Here is an 18,070-nt window from a genome sequence, read left to right as displayed (position 1 = left end):
ATGGAGGAGGAGGGAGAAATTCATCTCCTACTCTCCCTAAATTCTGACCTCGATCTCCTGTTTCCACAGAAGCCAAGGGCAGCAGGCCTGATGAGGCAGTCCCAGATGTCGGCCTCCTGGTGCACAGAGCAGCTGGAGAAGGATGGAGAACAGGTATGGAGAAGCAAGGAGCAAGTAGCCAGCATGTAGGGTGAGGGGATAGTAACTGAGGAGGGAGGACATCCCAGAAGGCAGTAGGGAAGGCCACTCTGCGAAGTCACAGCGGAACTAAGATTGGGGTCATGGGACATCTGGGGAGAGTGTCCTGGTGAAGGCAGGATCTGAGTGAGTACAAGTGTGGGGAGGGGGAGAGTCACAAAGGAGCCAGTGTGCCTGGGTAGAGTGAGCCAGTACTCACATGGGAAACAGGTTGGGATACAGTCAGTTAGTTAGGATGATTCTGGAATAGGTGCTTCTGAACCTTGTGGGACACAGTGAGGACTTGGGTTTGTTTCAGGTATGCCTGGAGCCACTAGGGCAGTGGTTCTCAACCTTCTGGCCCTTTAAATACAGTTCCTCATGTTGTGACCCAACCATGAAATTATTTTCGTTGCTACTTCATAACTGTAATGTTGCTACTGTTATGAATTGTAATGTAAATATCTGATATGCAGGATGGTCTTAGGCGACCCCTGTGAAAGGGTCGTTTGACCGCCAAAGGGGTCTCGACCCACAGGTTGAGAACCACTGCACTAGGGGTTTTGAGCAAAGGAGGGACATGATTGATCCAGGGAAGGTGTTAACATCCCTGTGGCTGCCATGTGCAGAATGGCCTGTAGGGGGCGAGATGGAGACGGGACCAGTGAGGAGGTGCAGCAGTTATCCAGGGAGAGATGATGGCGCCTCGTCCAAGGTAGAAATGGGAGAAGTGGTCAGATTCAGGACATATTTTAAAAGCAGAAAGCAAGATTTGCTGATCAATTGTGAATGCTGTGAGAGGGAGAGAAGAGTCAAGAACAAATCCAAGGTCATTCTATGTAGTTCCTATGAAGATGTGCTCAGGACATCAGAATGTATTAACTGTGATCAGTTTGCAATGAGGAGTATATCGGCAGATAGCTGAAGCTTCGAGGCGTTCTTTACGATGTCCTAATGGTGAAAAGCAAAGCTTAGAGTGTGACCCACACCCATCTGATGCTCACCCTTCAACCCATAAAATGTGTGCTTTAATATCCAACACGAATCATTAAAGTCATCCCACAGCTATTAATGTGCCAGGAAATGGACCAAGGTATCTGGTACAAACCCAAACACTGTCCATGCCAGCGGGGGAACAGGATGTTGACTCAGGAAGACGGAGTGAGGACCATCAGGCTGTGTAGCTCCCTGTCAATAGAGGGAGGAGTCTGTATCCCACTAGCTGGGTGTGGTCACTGCTGCTGTGGTCGGTCAGTTCTGTGGGGAAGCAGGGCCACACTGGCAGAGTTGCTCAGGTGTGCCTGTCCAGGTGACCAGGAGCCATGCAGCCCAGAGAAGAGAGGAAGGGAGGTGTGGTGAGAGGAGCCAACCTGTGAGCTGGGCTGGACAGGGAAGGTGGGAGGGTGGCAGAGGGGGTCCCAGGAGGAGAAAGATTTGGCCAACAAGGCCAGGGAAACTTGACCTGGACAAAGGCCCAGGAAGATGTGAGAGTCAGCAAGTTATATCCATTAGGGCCCTTTGGCTGCAAGTTACAGAGGCATAAGTCAACAAAACAGGGATTTAGGAGATACCTCTGTGGGGTGTTCTCAGGCACAGGGAAGGCTTGGACCATGCATAGAAAGGACACTTCCAGGGCCACACCAGGAAGTCTCAGCAGCAGGAATGTGGGGCATCCTGGTCCAGGCACCGGCTCTAGAACTCATGACCCAACCCCCTCAGTTGTTGAACATGAAGGAGAAGGAACCACAGAGCCATTGAAGCCTCTTCATCTTACACATGAGCAGCTGGAGGCCCAGGAGACCATTCCGAGTGACCAAAGCCACATGGCCAGCAAGCGGCAGAACAAAGGTGTGTATTCAGAGTTAGGATTTTTCTATTGCAACATTTTCCCAAACTCCGGCATCTTGAGCTACCTGCACGATTGTTATCATTTGCATGATGCTATCTCTTCTTTTGTACATTGCTGCTTTTAATCTATTCACTCAAACTTTTCATGCCTAGGTATCATGGTTGGTTTTATTTTGGTCTAATGCATATAAAAGCAAATAACCTGAGTTCAGAGTTGCTGGACCAGGTGAGTGTGTGTGTGTGTTTGGGAGGGGGTGGGGAGAGTTTAGGGGATAGGTCAAAGGGTTGTGGGGGCTAGATGGCCAGGGCTTTCCTCTGAGGGGATTGGCAGCCACAAAGAGAGTTTTGATGGGAGCAGCAGCAAGACAATAGATGTAGGGTGTGAAGGCTGGAGAAGGCCTGTGGGCCAGGTAGTGGTTTGCAGGTTGAGAGACAGGTTGGGTTAGGGCATGTTTTGAAGGCTGAGATTTTTACCTTGTCCTGTGTAGTGGTCACCAGAGCAGTTCTCAGAGCCTGGCAGATGGGAGTGCTCTTGCTGGAGTTGGTGTTGTCCCATTTTCCCACTTTCAGGGGGACCCAAGACCCTCCTTTCTTCTCACGAGTGAGTGAGCACGTTTTGGGGTCAGGGTGTTAGCGACTCCCCCTCCTCCTCAGGGAAGACCTGGGGGGCGGGGTGTCCACTGGGCACAGTCCCCAGGGTGCCGGGGATGAGCGGGGCCGCTGGAGCAGGGAGATCCCAGGACACAAATCGTTCCGCCGAGGAGGCAGGACTTTTTCTCGCTGCCCGGTGCGAACTTGCCTCAGCGGACTCCTTGTTTCAGTCCCTGGAAGATGGATGATTTCATTATTTGTGGCGCTCGGCAGTAAATCTGGAGTTTCAGCTAAAGCGAGCACTTTCCCTGCATGGCGCCTTCCGCTCACTGTTATTCATCACGTTTAATCATTCATCCACCTGGGCTGAGCCTGGGCTGGGGGGAGGGCTTGCTGCTGAGGACCTGTTTACTCGGAGGGGCTGCGGGGGGCGCTGTGCACAGGAAGGGACAGGCCTGGGGGCCACTGCAGCTTCAACAAAGGCAAGAGAAGGACCGGCCATGGAGGGGAATGACAGGAGAAACCCTCGTGGGGTCTCACAGCCTGGCCCCACTGCCAAGAACCTCCTCCCACCCCTGGCAGGGAGGGGACGGAACAGGGAAAAGAAAAGAAACAGCCAGAGCTCTCTAACGAGGGAGTGCTGAAGATTTTAATTCAAGATGAAATGTGTGCTTGTTTGTGTACAACTCATTTTCCTCCCCAGTGGAGGGCTTTGTCCTCCACCCGCTGCCTCCACAGCGCGGCGCGGCCCGCGGTAATTAAGGCAGCCTGTGCCTCTTCACTGTGCGGGCCGGCTGTTCGCGCTCACATGTTGGGAAGCAAACATGGCTTGGATGGGTTCCTGGGTCTAAAAAGGGGGAAAAACAACAAAGAATGGAAGAAAACACCTCCAAATAGAGGCTTGGCTTCTGCAGGGATGATGTCATCTGGCAAATGCGAGTAGGCCTGTTGCTGCTCTGGTTAGGGGCTGTGAGGAGGAGAACTTCGGCCGTGTCCAGGGAGTCGCACGTGCCTCCAGGGGTCGGGAGGGAGGTGCATGTGAAGGCAGGGGGTGGACTGTATTTTCCCCACACAATTGCATTTTGTTTGCATAGTAAGTACACGAGTGAGTAAATTCCACAAAAAATATGCACTCACATGTTTCTTGAAACATATGGACCTCATAATTTAACTTCTTTTTGCTTTTAATAGAGATAGTATATCCTTTGCTGCATAGCAAGTTACCACTAAACTGGATGGCTTAAAACAATACCCGGGTAGTATCTCAGTTTGATAGGTCAGAAGTGCAGCATGATATGGCTGGGTTCTCCATGCGGGTCTCACCAGCTCAAACCCAGATGTTAACGGGGGCTGTGGTTCTCCCCTGAACTCGGGGTCCTCTTTCAGGTCCGTTGGTTGTAGGCAGAACTCATTTCTTTTTCATGCTTTCCTTATGGTCTTTTCCATCTTCAAGCTGCAGTGGTGGGTCAAGCCCTCATGCTTCCAATCTCTATGCCTTCCTCTCTGCTTTTGAGGACTTATGTGATTGATTATATTGGGCCCACCTGGATAATCCAAGACAATCACATTGAGATCAGCTGATTGGTAATCTTTTTAAAAAATATATATTTTATTGATTTATTACAGAGAGGAAGGGAGAGAGATAGAGAGTTAGAAACATCCAGGGGAGAGAAACATCCATCAGCTGCCTCCTGCACACCCCTTACTGGGGATGTGCCCGCAACCAAGGTACATGCCCTTAACCGGAATCAAACCTGGGACTCTTCAGTCCACAGGCTGACGGCTCTAGCCACTGAGCCAAACTGGTCAGGGCTGATTGGTAATCCTAATGATATCTGCAAAGTCCCTTTTACCACGCAATGTGACCTAATGGAAGCCACATCAGGTGGTGGAGATTAGGGGGCCAATTCAATATGGAGATGGCTTAATAAACAAAGGGCAAAAGATCTGAACAGACATTTCACTAAAGAAGGTATATGAGGGACAACTAGGTACAAAAAGATGCTTAACACGTTTGTTGATGCAAAGCAAAATTATCATGTGATACTACTGCCTAAATGGAAGAAAGATTGACAAAGTCAAGTGTTGGCAGATATTCGGAGAACGTGAAGCACTCCTACATTATTGGTGGTAATTCGAAAGGTACTGTCTCTTTATAAAAATAGTTCCAGTTTCTTTTTCTTTTTTGTTAACCCTCATCCAAGAATATTTTCCCATTGATTTCTAGAGAGAGTGGAAGGGTGGGGGTGATACAGAGAGAAAGAAACATCAATGTGAAAGATACACGTCAATTGGTTGCCTCTCACACGTGCCAACCGAGGTACGTGCCCTGGACTGGAATTGAACCCGGGACCCTTCAGTCTGAGGGCTGGCACCTTACCCACTGACCCAAACTGGCTAGGGAAGTTCCAGTTTCTTATAAAACTAGACACAGTTATCATTTGACCCAATGATCTCATTCCTCAATATTTATTCAAAAGAAATGAAAACATATGCCCACAGAATAACTGGTAGCACCTTCATTCATAATAGCTCCAAATTGAGACAACACAAATGCCCTTCAACAGCGAAGAAGCCAGGTGCACAAAGCTATATACTGTATGGTTCCATTTACATGCAATTCTAATACAATTCAAAACTAAAGTGATAAAGGTTAACAGTTGTCACGGGCTGGTAGTGGGGAGAATAGTTGTAGTTATGGTGGGACACTGGGCAGATGACTACCATGGGACCTTGGGCTCAGTCCTGCTGGGTTCTGTGGGAGGCAGTGTGAAACAGGCCTCAGAGGGGACACACTGAGGGCGAGTTGCCGGGCGTTTGTTCCACCACCTTCCTTCAGGCCTTTGTGGAGACTGCCTCCCAGGTTTTTGCAGCCAAGGCCTCAGAGGGGAAGCCCCAGGGGCAGTAAGAAGCCACCACTGGGAAAAATGATGAGAAATGAGGGGACAGCGGCACCAGCTGTGTGCTGCACTGTCGCTAGTGGTTGTCTGTCTCCCTCTGTGCGTCATGAGCTCCTGGAACTGGGTCTTCCCCTCTTCTAGTCTTTGCTGCATCCCTATAGACCTCAGCTGGGCCTGGCCCCCTGGACTAAATGCGGAACGAGTGAATGAGGCCTTAGAGAGCCACCTCAGAGGCTGAACTGGATAGTTAGAACCTTAAAGAACCCAAACTCTAGACCAAACAATCTGCTTTGGCCTTTGCAGACCTGTCTCCCCATTGCTTTCCCGCTGATTCTGAAGCTGCTGCTGCCCTTTGTGGCTGAGGGGGCTTTCTCAGTAGCAGCCACGCTGCAGGGGCTCAGACACAAAGATGAAAGCTCCTGGTCCGGCGGGCGCTTGGCTGACGCTTCCAGAAAGATGCTCTTTGATGTTGTTGCAGCTATGGGTCCTGAGGCAGCTGTGATGGTAACAGTCCCAATTACCTGGGCCATTTTGCTTGATGGGACGACCAAGAGCCACAGATGGCTCCTGAGTGCACCTTGCTAATGACAGACTTTTGTGAAACCAGACCACCTGGTTTAAGCAATAGAAGAAAACAAAGATTATATATATATATATATATATTCTCTTTTTTTCTTTATCTCTGTGGTGGAGAAGTTTCAGTCATTTGGAAATCATTTGGAGATGGTTCTTGAGCATCATCTCCATCCTGAAGGCCAAGGTCCCATCTCCGCATATTTGGTGCCAGCACAGGGCCTGGTATGAGGCAGAGCTCAGAGCAAGGAGTTTCTGTTGACCACCCAGGTGAGGTCAGACAGGAGCTGGGCCCGCCGGCCTGTAGGACGTCCCACAATCTGGATGAATGTGTCTGTTTCCTGTCAAACATTGTTGCCAGGATTGCTGCTGAGGGAGACTCATAATGCCTGCTCATCCATCATTAGGGTGTCAGCTTTGAGCCCTGGGTTAAGATGGTATTCGCCAGATTCTCTGTTGTAAAGTAACTCAATTGCTAAGTAACGTGGGGTGATACATGGGACCATGTGGGTAGCCAAAGAGTTTCCCAAATCTTTCCTTTTTGGTGTTCACTGATGGTCTGTGTCTGAGCAGTTATGACATTGATGGTGGCCAATGGTGATTGTCTACCTCTATCAAGCTTTGCACAGGCGTTAGCTGGCCTCTTTCCAGGAAGAGGAGCAGTCTCTTCTCCTAGCCACTATTTTCAGTATCATTAGGGGCTCATGGATTGTTTTTTTATTCCACGTAGTCACATCCATTACCATAATAGTTTTATGTGCAAATATCTCAAAATTTGACCAGTTGGAGCCCCTTTATTCCAGCTTCTGTTTTCTTGACTTGTTCCCACCAATCTTTGAGTATTTCGTAGCTTTCTAATATAAGACAGAATCTTAAAAAAATAAAAAGTCAAAATCATGAAAGACAAAAAAAGGAAGGTGTAATGTTCTGGGAGATGAGTAAGGCAATGCATGATTATTTATAAGATTCTAGAACAGTGGTCGGCAAACTGCGGCTCGTGAGCCACATGCGGCTCTTTGGCCCCTTGAGTGTGGCTCTTCACAAAATACCGACTTCTGTGCATGGGCCAGGAAGTTTCAATCACACTGTACGTGTGTGCCCGCACGTGGTATTTTGTGGAAGAGCCACACTCAAGGGGCCAAAGAGCCGCATGTGGCTCGTGAGCCGCAGTTTGCCGACCACTGTTCTAGAATTAAGAAAAAAGCTCTAAACTTGGACTGTATGTTAATGTTCCTGCATCAATATAAAATATTATGAGGGTAGAAGTGGTTTAGACACTTTGTAGAAGATCATTTAAAATATTTTTATTGATTTTAGAGGGAAAGGGAGAGGGAGAGAGAGAGAAAGAAACATCAATGATGAGAGAAAAATCACTGATCAGCTGACTCCTGCATGCCCCCTGCTAGGGATTGAGCCCGCAACCCAGGCATGTGCCCTGACCAGGAATTGAACCGTGACCTCCTGGTTCATAGGTCAACGCTCAACCACTGAGCCAGGCTAGGAGATAATTTTTTAAAATTCTTACCCGAGGATATGTTTATTGATTTTTAAAGAGAGGAAGCAGGGAGGGAGAGAACCACTGATGTGAGAGATAAATATCAATTGGTTGCCTCCTGTACGTGCCCGGACTGGGGATGGAACTCACAACCTACATATGTGCCCTAACCAGGAATCGAACCTGCAACTTTTTGGTATACAGGATGATGTTCCAATCAACTGAGCCACCCGGCCAGGGCTGTAGGAGCTCATTTTTCCATGACATTCATGCTGAAGTGTTTAGGCATGAAATACCATGTTATTTGTACCATAGTCTCAAATGGTTTAGGCCAGTGGTCGGCAAACTGCGGCTTTCGAGCCACATGCGGCTCTTTGGCCCCTTGAGTGTGGCTCTTCCTAAGCCTTAGGAGTACCCTACTTAAGTTAATAACAATGTACCTACCTATATAGTTTAAGTTTAAAAAATTTGGCTCTCAAAAGAAATTTCAATCGTTGTACTGTTGATATTTGGCTCTGTTGACTAATGAGTTTGCAGACCACTGGTTTAGGCAAAAGAAGAAAAAAAAATCCAGACATATATTACAAACAGTATACCCAGAGGCTGAAGCAGCACAGTGTTGGCAGCTGGTGACTGAGATGAAGGGACTGGGGTGTTTGGGTGTTCACCATGCTACTCTTTATACTTTCCTATAGCTTTGACATTTTTCAAAATAATAAGTTGGGGAAAATAAAAATAAACTAAAGTACATCAGACAGAAAATAGGACTTGTGGTCAGGGGCAAGTCTTTGGCCCTTTGCCTGCCCCGTACACATAGCTCCTGTCACACTGCTGCCTCTGTGATGTGAGGACTCGTACGCCGTTTGATCTTACCAGTGAAAGGATACATCCAGGCAGATTTGAAGAGCAGTTGCCTCTCGTCATTCAGGAGAAGGGCAGTAAGGCAAAGAGGGGAGGGAGGGAAAGAAGAAAGAAGGATAGCAGGAAGGAGGGATGCAGGAAGGAGGGAGGGAGAGCAGGAACTTCTTGATCAACAGTCTGAGTCAGGCACTGCGTTAGGTACTCTCTTCTACAGCATTCATCTATTTCTAACAACAAGCTTGAAAAGACATGAACATTGAAGCATAAAGAAGTAAAAAAAAAAAAAAACCCTGTCCCTTGACCACAGAATAAAAAGTGGTTATTTCAGATAATGATATCCAGTAAAGAAATACAATTAAACCAATTAGTCATAGGAGAGAGGGCCAGAAGCCACCTGAACATGGAGCGTTTTAAAAAACCTGACTAGTTTATTTGTTTCTCAAAGCTTTGCAGCAGGAAGGGTTGTGTCCTTGAGGCTGAAACATTATTAGAGACACCTGGAACTCTAAGCTGAACCTTGGCCAAGGGGGCAGTCTGGGAAAGCAGGTAATGCTGTGCCGGTCCCCCCCCCCCCCCCAACACACACACACTCCCCCTTCATACACAGTTCACAGGACTGCCCGGGATTCCCCATCAGGAGCTCCACCCCTTTGCCTCACGGCAGGAAAGAGGCCCCCAGGGACGTGGCCTCTGGAGGTGAGCCCTGGTGTGGGCGGTGGGTATGGTCTGGGTGCAGCCTGGACCCCTGGCCATCGCTTCATGGGATTCAAAGCTTCCTGGGCAGAAACAACGGGGCTTTCTCCTGGATTTGAAAAGCTCCTAAGACTCTTATAAAGCATGCAGGAGTCTGCCTTCCATATTACAGTGTGGTGGCTGGCATGTGAAAATTAAGGTATTTTCTTCAGGGTGAATGGGGGGGGATATAGTCCACCCTCCTCCAGCCCTGCTCCTCCCCCGTCCCTCCTACAGCTGTGGGAGGAAAGGCCACTTTCACTAGCTTAAATGACATTCTATAAAGACATTTTTTGATTGCACTCCAGTAGAGGTATAAGCAAACTAGCCATTAATTAAGGCAGCTCCACTATGTTCCACATTCATGCAACTCACTATTTTCTTCCCATATGGGCAAAGAGAGTTAAAAAGGAACCAAATCGACAACTCAGAAAGAAAAAACATCTTTGATGAATGAATGAAAATTAAAGATTTCTTGATTATTTAGCATCTGAAATGATTTTTCACTCCAAGGGCGAAAGTCAGCAGCCCCTTCCCAAACCAAAGTCTCCATCATTCCTTCAGGAAAATATTTATTCAAGGCCTACAACATGTCAGGGATGACACAAAACAATCAGAAGGAAATGGGACAAGGATGCTGCTAATCAGTATAGTCAGACAGACGTAGCAGAGCTGAGCCCTCTGTTCACATCTGCTGGTCTGGCATCTGCAGAAGTCTAGGTAACAGCAGGCTGGGAAAGTGGTGGACATGATGTGTTCAAAGCAGCCGGAGTAGGCAGAGTGGGTTTGCTGTCAGTTGAAGCCTCACATGGTTGTGGTTCTGACTGCTTTCCTTCCTGAGATCACATTGCCCTGAGGGGCTCCTGTCCTCCCCCCCGCCCGCCCCGGCCCTCCCCTCCCCCCAGCCATGGACAGTTCTGGACTCTCATCTTTTTGTGTGTGCTTGGCCCAGAAAGGACAGGCCTATTTATCACAGACTGCCACACCCCCTTCCTTGTCTGATTGGAGCATTCAGCTAGAGCCATATGTCTGAGATCACTGAACCGCTCAGCATCTGATTGCTCCCGAGCAAACCATTTCAGCACCCGGGACAGCTCCCGCACATAGTGAGTGCTCAATAGCTATCCGAATAAAGACGGAATAGATGTCCAAGGACAAACCAAGGAGGCTCCTGGTTTGCTAGTGGATGGTGCTGAGGAGCAGAGTGGTCTCAGCACCGTGGTTTCAGGGCTCATAATCCCCTTTTAGTGAAAGCTAGGTTTTGGATATGGGAGCCATTGAGGGGCCCCCAAATTTGATAACAGGAGTTTCCACCAAATTATCAGGGTTGTGCATGAGGTGTGACTGCAGTGGCATGTTGGAAACCTGGTGCTTTAGGGATAAAAAGGCCCTGATTTGTAGCAATTGCTGATTCCAAGTACCAGTTAGTAAAATTTCTGAACGTTTCTCAATTGGCTCTCAGAGCTGTCTGTCCTCTGCACACCACTGGGTGTGAGTGATCAGGTGAGTCATCACTAGGGGGGCCAGCAGATGTGAGGGTGGGGGTACCATGGGGCTGAGGATGAGCTTGTACACTCTAACCACATAACAGGGAATCTCAACAATCTCAGGCATTCCTCACCACAGCCTGTTGGCATAGACAAAAACCTGGGTGGGATGGCAGACTTCTGTTTTCCGGCCTTGGTGAAATCTCAGGAGAAAATCAGAGCAGACGGTCAGGAAATATTCAGGAAGAAACTCTAGCATGGGCAGCAGGGGTCTGAGAGTCGGTCAGCCGTGGTGTCTTGCTCTGGGCTCCCAGGAGAAGCCTCAGGACAGGTCCAGAGTCACACGGGTCATGGAAGGACTGGTGAAGGGGTCACAATGGAAGGACCTGCTTTGGGAGCGTCGGCTGGCAAGGACCAGCTGGCCGGGCAGTTTAGATCCTGCCAGGGCTACAGGTTTGTATGGAGAACTGGGAGACACCGGTGCATCTCCATGCAAATAACTTGAGTGCCCATGGTTTATGTCCCTGCAAAGTGTTAACATTTGCAAAATTCCTTGAGCGGGAAACCCAAGCCTCTCTGTCTCATCTGTGTTTACTGTGGGATGAGTTAACTTTTTCATTAAGCAACACAAATGGCTGTTGGAGTAAAAAAAATGGAGAATTAACTAAAAATAGGTGAAGCAGTGAAATTCAGCCACAAGGATGTTTATGAATAATGAAGGGGCCGACTCTTGGCTGTATTTCAAGGGGACTCTGGTCTCCGCCTGTCCCTTTCCCTGCACGGCACAGGCAGGACTGTTTTTCCAGCATGAAGAGTCTCTTAATTAAATCTAATTTGTCAAACAGGTGAGATGCATTTGGGTTTCCTCCGACTCCCATTGTTATAAACTTGCAAAGTCTTCTCTGAAAAAAATGCTCCTTTCCTGCTCCAAAGAGCTGGATTGCTGCTTTCCCCTTCTGTTGTGAGGAGGAACTGGTACAGGTTCTGTGGCAGGTAATCAGTTATCCTCCTTAAAGGATCCTGAAGTCACCAGGGAAATTCTAGCCTCTGAGAAATACTAAATGCCCACTTGGACACATTGTCTCCTGTCAGAGCTAGTTTCCTCCCCCCCAGAGTCATAGCGACTCCAGTTGCCTGTGTTAATGACCTCTGGTTCCAAATGCGGTCACTTCCTGTCGCTTCTGGGGTTTCAATGCTGACACCATGTCTCTTTTAGCTTCTGGAAGCCCTGTAATGATGCCTAATTAGGAATGCATCTTTCCCTTTCTTCCAACTCAGTCTAATTTATGTCCCTGGATAATACTCCCAGCAGGCCAGTCATCTGTACCTCTATACCTCTGCATGAAGTAGAATGTTCTCAAGTTCAAGGTCCCTGGTGGGTAAACAACACAGTTTCAAGTTCAGGGACATCCTCCTCAATCAACATCAACAACCCAGTAAGAACCCACGACCTTGGTGTTGTTGGTGAGTAGCAGGCCATTTCTGAGCTTGTTAGCGTAATCCAGGGTCCCTGATCTGTATCAGTGTGAAATAAGAAACCATTTAGGAGGCGGCAGGAAAACATGGCATGGCCCCTCCTCTTCCTCCTCCCATTTGACTTTGACTTATTCGTGTATGAAATTGAGTGCTTGTGATGGGGAAGTATTAGAGATCCTGTGTAGTCAAATTAGCATCATGGAACCAGAGTGCGGGAACAGGTTATTAAATGTCCCCTAGTTCACCCTCCTTCTAACAGGCAGAGAAAACAGACAGAAGCCGTAGACACACGTGAATTCATGTCCAAGGATTCATGACACCCAGCGCAGACTGAGAAAGGAGAGCTGGTAGAGGTCCCAGATAATCTGGGTTAAAATGACTGTTATTAGAAGCATCAGAGCCATTCAGGCACAGCTTGTAGATTCGGCCATACTCATCCATCTTTCTTCTTGTGAATGAACCTCAAAGCTCATGCCAACATTCAGTGGACATGTCGAAGCATCATCGAACTTCCCTGGGTCAAAGGCAGGTTCGGGTCCCAGTCTTGCCATCACCTGGGCAGATCATCTTCCCTCTTAGGGCCTCAGTTTCCTCATCTGTAAACTACACACCCCTTTGGCATTCCTTGGTGTTGCCAATGCAAGATAAAGGAGACTGGGAAGCGGTTATCAAGCGGGCAACAGCCTCAGAAAGAGACCTGGCCAGTCACTTTGTCATGTGGACCATCTCCAGACCAACTGCGGGAAGAGGCCATTGACTGCTGGTCCCTCTCATCTTGTGCCCCTTGGTTGTCAGAAGTCAGTGTTCAGGGACTCATTCCCTCTTCACCGCAGGCCCATCCCCTGGTTCCCCCCACAGTGTTTGGGGAAGCTATACAACTTGTTTTTCCTCCACACTTGTTTTTGTGGCACCACCTGAGTCCAGAATTGGTGGGAGAACCAGAAACTTGGGGTGTTGGTCTCAGGCAAGGATGGTGTAAGGCTTAAAATGAAGATGTGATATTAAGTACTGCCTTGACCCCCTTGAGCCTCAGGGGGCCCAAAGTTCTCCAGCTCAACCACAAGTTCTGCTCTCACCAGACATGCCCCAACCTGACCGGAAGGCTCCCCCTGGGGAGAGGCGTCCAGGGCCTTTGATCCAATTCAGCAGCACATTCCATTTCTTCCATCAATCCCAGGCCACTGTTTTAGCATAGAAATGAGTACACAGAGCCTTAATTTTTTTGGTATTTTATCCTCTACATAACGCATTTCCCTGCTCTTCAACAAGCTTCGGGAGTCATTTTATAAAGAAGTGGAGACGGACTGCTGACCACACCTCCTGAGATCGCAGCAAAGTGTCCTTGAGGGGGGATCAGGGCAGCACATCTCCCTGCCCCCCCCCCCCCCCCCGTGACAGGAGGTTCACAGGGTTGAGGGTTGAGGGTTTGGGGGTGGGGGATTGGGGCTGAGGCTGCTGCCCAGGCTTGACCTCTGGCCATCTGCATAAGTGAACAAACCCAACCGCCCTGGAATCAGTTTTAAATCTATGAAGTGGAAAGAACACTGAATCTTACTGATTCTAAGATGTACTTCTTTCTCATTTTAATGTCTCTGCAATCTTGTGTCACATAATTTATGGAGTCATCATTGCATCATACATTTTTAAAAATTTATTTTTCAATTATAGTTGAAAAACGTTATTTTAATAGTTTTAGGTGTACAACATAGTGCTTACATTATATGCCTTATGAAGTGATCACCCAGTAGCTAAACCTAGCTTTCTAATGGTCAATGTTTTCTTTCTTCGTGGCACTTAAACAAACTCTGCCTTAGATGTGTGGAATGCAGTATCATCTGCCATTGGCCAGCTATGATGAAGGTCAAATGTGACCACATGGGGCTGAGAGGCTTTTGCACATTATAAAACGTCACAGGGTGGTTGGCCCCCTCTCCCTGGCGTGTGCCCCTGGCCAATGTGCCTCCCTCTAGGCCTCAAGTTCCTCATCCTTTCATGAAGGATGGTGGACTGGGCCCGAGATGTTGAGATTTGCTCTGCTGGGCGGTTTCAAGAAAGCCAAGGCCAGGGAGCACACTGGGCTTTGAGCAAAGTTCTCCCAGATGCAATGGAGATGAACCTCCTTTCACATCTGACTTTCTGGGATTGAAGAGGTGGCAGCTGGTGGAGGCTGGCAGTGCACATGTCCAGGGCACCTCTCACAGGGAACATGCCCCCTGGAGGTGTGCAGTGAACAATCTGCATGATTGCATCTGCCCCCTCAGCGCTGCTCTTCAGGGGGTGGGGTGCAAGGCCCTGAAAAGGTGCTGCTCGCATCTAGCCTGATGGGCCTGGAGGAAAGAGGGCACTGCAGAGGAAATGGAAATCTGACAAATGACACCATTTCCCAAGAAAGGTTGGTAGTGAGACGTGTGTGTTGGCTGTGTGTACACAAGGCAGATACAGCGAGTAATTTGTTCCTGATCTAATCGTGTTATGGGCAATTTAAGGGACAATCTGCAGTGAAATGGACAGTCCAGCTGGGCACCTGGGGTGGGAGTGAAACCCACTGTTCTGACATCTTCTGGGCACCGACCACAGTGCAGGAGCCACAGTGGGACCAAAGTGTGCAAATGACTTGATTAAAGGCATTTGTACCCATTAGCCTCAACTTCTGGTTTGTGTCTCTCAGAACCTGTGGACTTTTTATTTCCTAACTGAAAAACCATCTACACTAATAAAAGAGAAAAATGGTAACTGGCATACGGCGATACCGTTTTCATTGGCTAATCAGGGCTATATGCAAATTAACTGCCAACTAAGATTGACAGTTAACTGCCAACAAGATGGCGGCTAATTTGCATATGTAGGCACAATGCAGGGAGGCGAAAGGGAAAGCAGGAAGAAGCCCCCTGCCACTGACAGTGATCTGAAACCCAGGGGGGAGCTAAGAGCTGGGGGGCAGGGCAAAGGCGGCCCTAGGGCCGCCTTTGCCCTGCCCCCCAGCCATGATCGGAGAATCAGGCGCTTTTGCCACCCTGGCCAGTGATAGCAGGAAGTAGGGGTGGAGCCAGCGATGGGAGCTGGGCACGGTCGAAGCTGGCAGTCCCAGGAGCTAGGGGTCCCTTGCCTGGGCCTAAAGCAAAGCCCACAATCGCGGCGCCCCCCGCTGCCACTGCAGGTCCCCGCTGCCTGGGCCGGACGCCTAGGCCAGAGGCGTTAGGCCTGGGCAGGGGCGGAGCCTGCAACCGCGGGGAGCTGGGGGTCCCCTGCCCAGGCCTGACACCTCTGCCGGAGGCCTCAGGCCTGGTCAAGGGGCCGATCCGGTGATTGGTGATCGGAGGGTGATGAGGGTCAACTCCTCTGGCTGAGGCATCAGGCCTGGGTGGGGGGCGGAGCCGGGGATTGGGGGGATATGATGGTCCCCTTGCCCAGGCCTGAAGCCTGGGTCAGAGGCGTCAGGCTTGGGCGGGGGGTGGAGCAAGCGATCAGAGGGAGATGGGGGTCCCCTGCCCAGGCATGATTCCTGGGCCAGAGGCCTCAGGCCTGGGCGGGGGCCAGAGCCAGTGATCGGGGGGAGATGGGGGTCCCCTGTCCAAGCCTGACACCTCTGCCGGAGGCCTCAGGCCTGGGCAAGGGGCCGATCAGGCGATTGGAGGGTGATGGGGGTCAACGCCTGAGGGCTCCCAGTATGTGAGAGGGGGCAGGCTGGGCTGAGGGACACTCTCCCCCAACCCCCCCCCCCCCCCACACACACACCCAGTGCACGAATTTCGTGCACCGGGCCCCTAGTTTTTATTATAAAAGTGATAGTCAGTGTAAACATGAACAATCCTGGGAGCACAGCCTTGCAACATTTCTAGAGCTGGAGCCTAGAGTCCCGAGAGCCACCTTTTCTATACAGAGGTCAGTCGTGTGACCCCTGCCCTGCCCTGCCTCTTGAGGGAAGCTAAGAGTCATTAGTTTGGTATTCAGTGCTCACTATTGTCCCATCCCAAGTGACATAGAGGGACAGGGGTCATTTCTGACTGCCGACGATCCACTTCATCTTTCTGAAGCTGCCCAACTTCATTTGGGAATTGGCCCTCCCCTGTATGGGAGTGTTACATTGTAATAATTCCTGGTGACACCTATGGTGAGACCTGAGGGGTGATTTCCCCCCCCCCCCCTTCCTGCCTTGCCTTCCTGAGGGTTGGGCTCTGGTCTAAATCTGGCCCCTCACAAGCTCTTTCTTGGGACTTGAACAGTGATGGAAAAAGGGGGAATGGAGAGAGGCCACCTCTCCCAGGCCAGCATCTTGATCAGTTATTTCCAGATGTGAGGTGCTGTCTCTTGGCCCCACAGTTTCCTGTGGTTCCCGCCTCTGTGGGGCTTGAGACCCTTCAGGGAAAGCTCACTGTGCCCACGTCACTCAGCTGGGTTTCTGTTGTGCACGTCCCCTCCGGCTGTCCAGGTGAGGACACCCCTCGACACCCCACCCTCCTTCCAGAAAAAATGATAACCCACTGATGCCAACTCTTAGCAGGATCCTTCCTTTGAAACTCGAGATCTTGTCTCGGGAAAAAACAAGGAGTCTCGGTGAGGTAACTTCTGGTTGTGCAGGGCAGACACCCAGTGGGACCAGCTGGATTACCAGGACACAAGACACCTGCAGGAAGTGGGAGGTGGGCCCAGGCTCAGGAGGGCAGGACCGAGACCTGGAGGCTGTCATATTCCAGGTGGCCACTCTGCCCCTTTCCATGGAGCCTCATGTCCTCACTGGCCATTTATTTCATTCCTCTCCTCTTCCTGCCTCTCCAAGATCATGGCTTGAAATGGCGGCCCCGTTGTATATCTTCTTAATTCAGTGACCTTAAAGAGATTCTGATCGGCCTGGATCAGGTCAGGTGCTCTGTGCTCATCCAGTCAGCGCTGCAGGGGAATTGGGGCTGCTGAGGCCTCCCCTGTGAGTGCGTGGAGGTCCATCTTCACAGGGGTCCACCTCCGAGCCCCAGGGATTGTACTAATCTTGGGGATGACGCGTGGGTCCTGGACACACAAATCTCCTTCGCTGAATGGATTAACCTGCCCCCCCTATCAGGGGAATCTACAAATTGCTTTTTAATAAATGGCCTCTTTGGAAAGTGTTCCAGAGAGAAAGATGATCTCTGGCTCCAACAGCAAAAGTCGGTTTCCCTTTGAGATAAGGACTGATTGGTAACACTCATCATCAACCATTAATTTTACTTTTGTGGGATGAACTCCAGGAGAATTTCTCTTTCATGGGCCTTTCAAATTATAGGTGCTTTTGAGCAAGAGTTTCCATAAGCCGTTTGTCTAGCTAACCCTCACTAATGGGAGAAGTTTCCAAAATAATTTGATTCCCTCCCCCATGTCTCCCCTCCCCAGTGAGCTGTAGAGCCTGTGAAAATGTGAGGCGGGTGGCTTCAGAGCGTAAGGCTCCACGTTCATACAGAAACAGCACACACAGCCCCGGCTCTTCCCAAGCAGCACTTGGAATGAAATCAGGAGCTTTGATTTTCTTAGTCTTTTTAAAAGTCAGGATTCTTTTTTGTTTCACTTTAATATATGGAGATATAATTTACATACCATCAAATTTGCCCTTTTAAAATGTACAATTCAATGGTTGTTAGTATTCCCAAGGTGTGAGACCATCACTACTAATTCCAGAACATTTTCTTCACTTCTAAAAGAAAACCAACCACCCCAGATAATCACCAATTCCCCCAACCACCCTAGACAATCACTAACCTATGTTCTGTTTCCATGGGTTCTCCTGCTCTGGACATTTCCTATAAATGCAGTTCTCTATGTGGTCTTTTGTGTCTGGTTTCTTTCACTTAACCTAATCTGTTCAAGGTTCATCCATGTTGTAGCATGTATCAATACTCCTTTCTTTTTTGTGACTGAATAATAGTTCATTTCATGAATCACTCTTTTGGGTTTAAGTGCAG

Source organism: Myotis nattereri (assembly GCF_964212035.1).
Source record: "Myotis nattereri genome assembly, chromosome: 8".
Lineage (NCBI taxonomy): Eukaryota > Metazoa > Chordata > Mammalia > Chiroptera > Vespertilionidae > Myotis > Myotis nattereri.
This window is presented reverse-complemented; position numbering follows the sequence as displayed.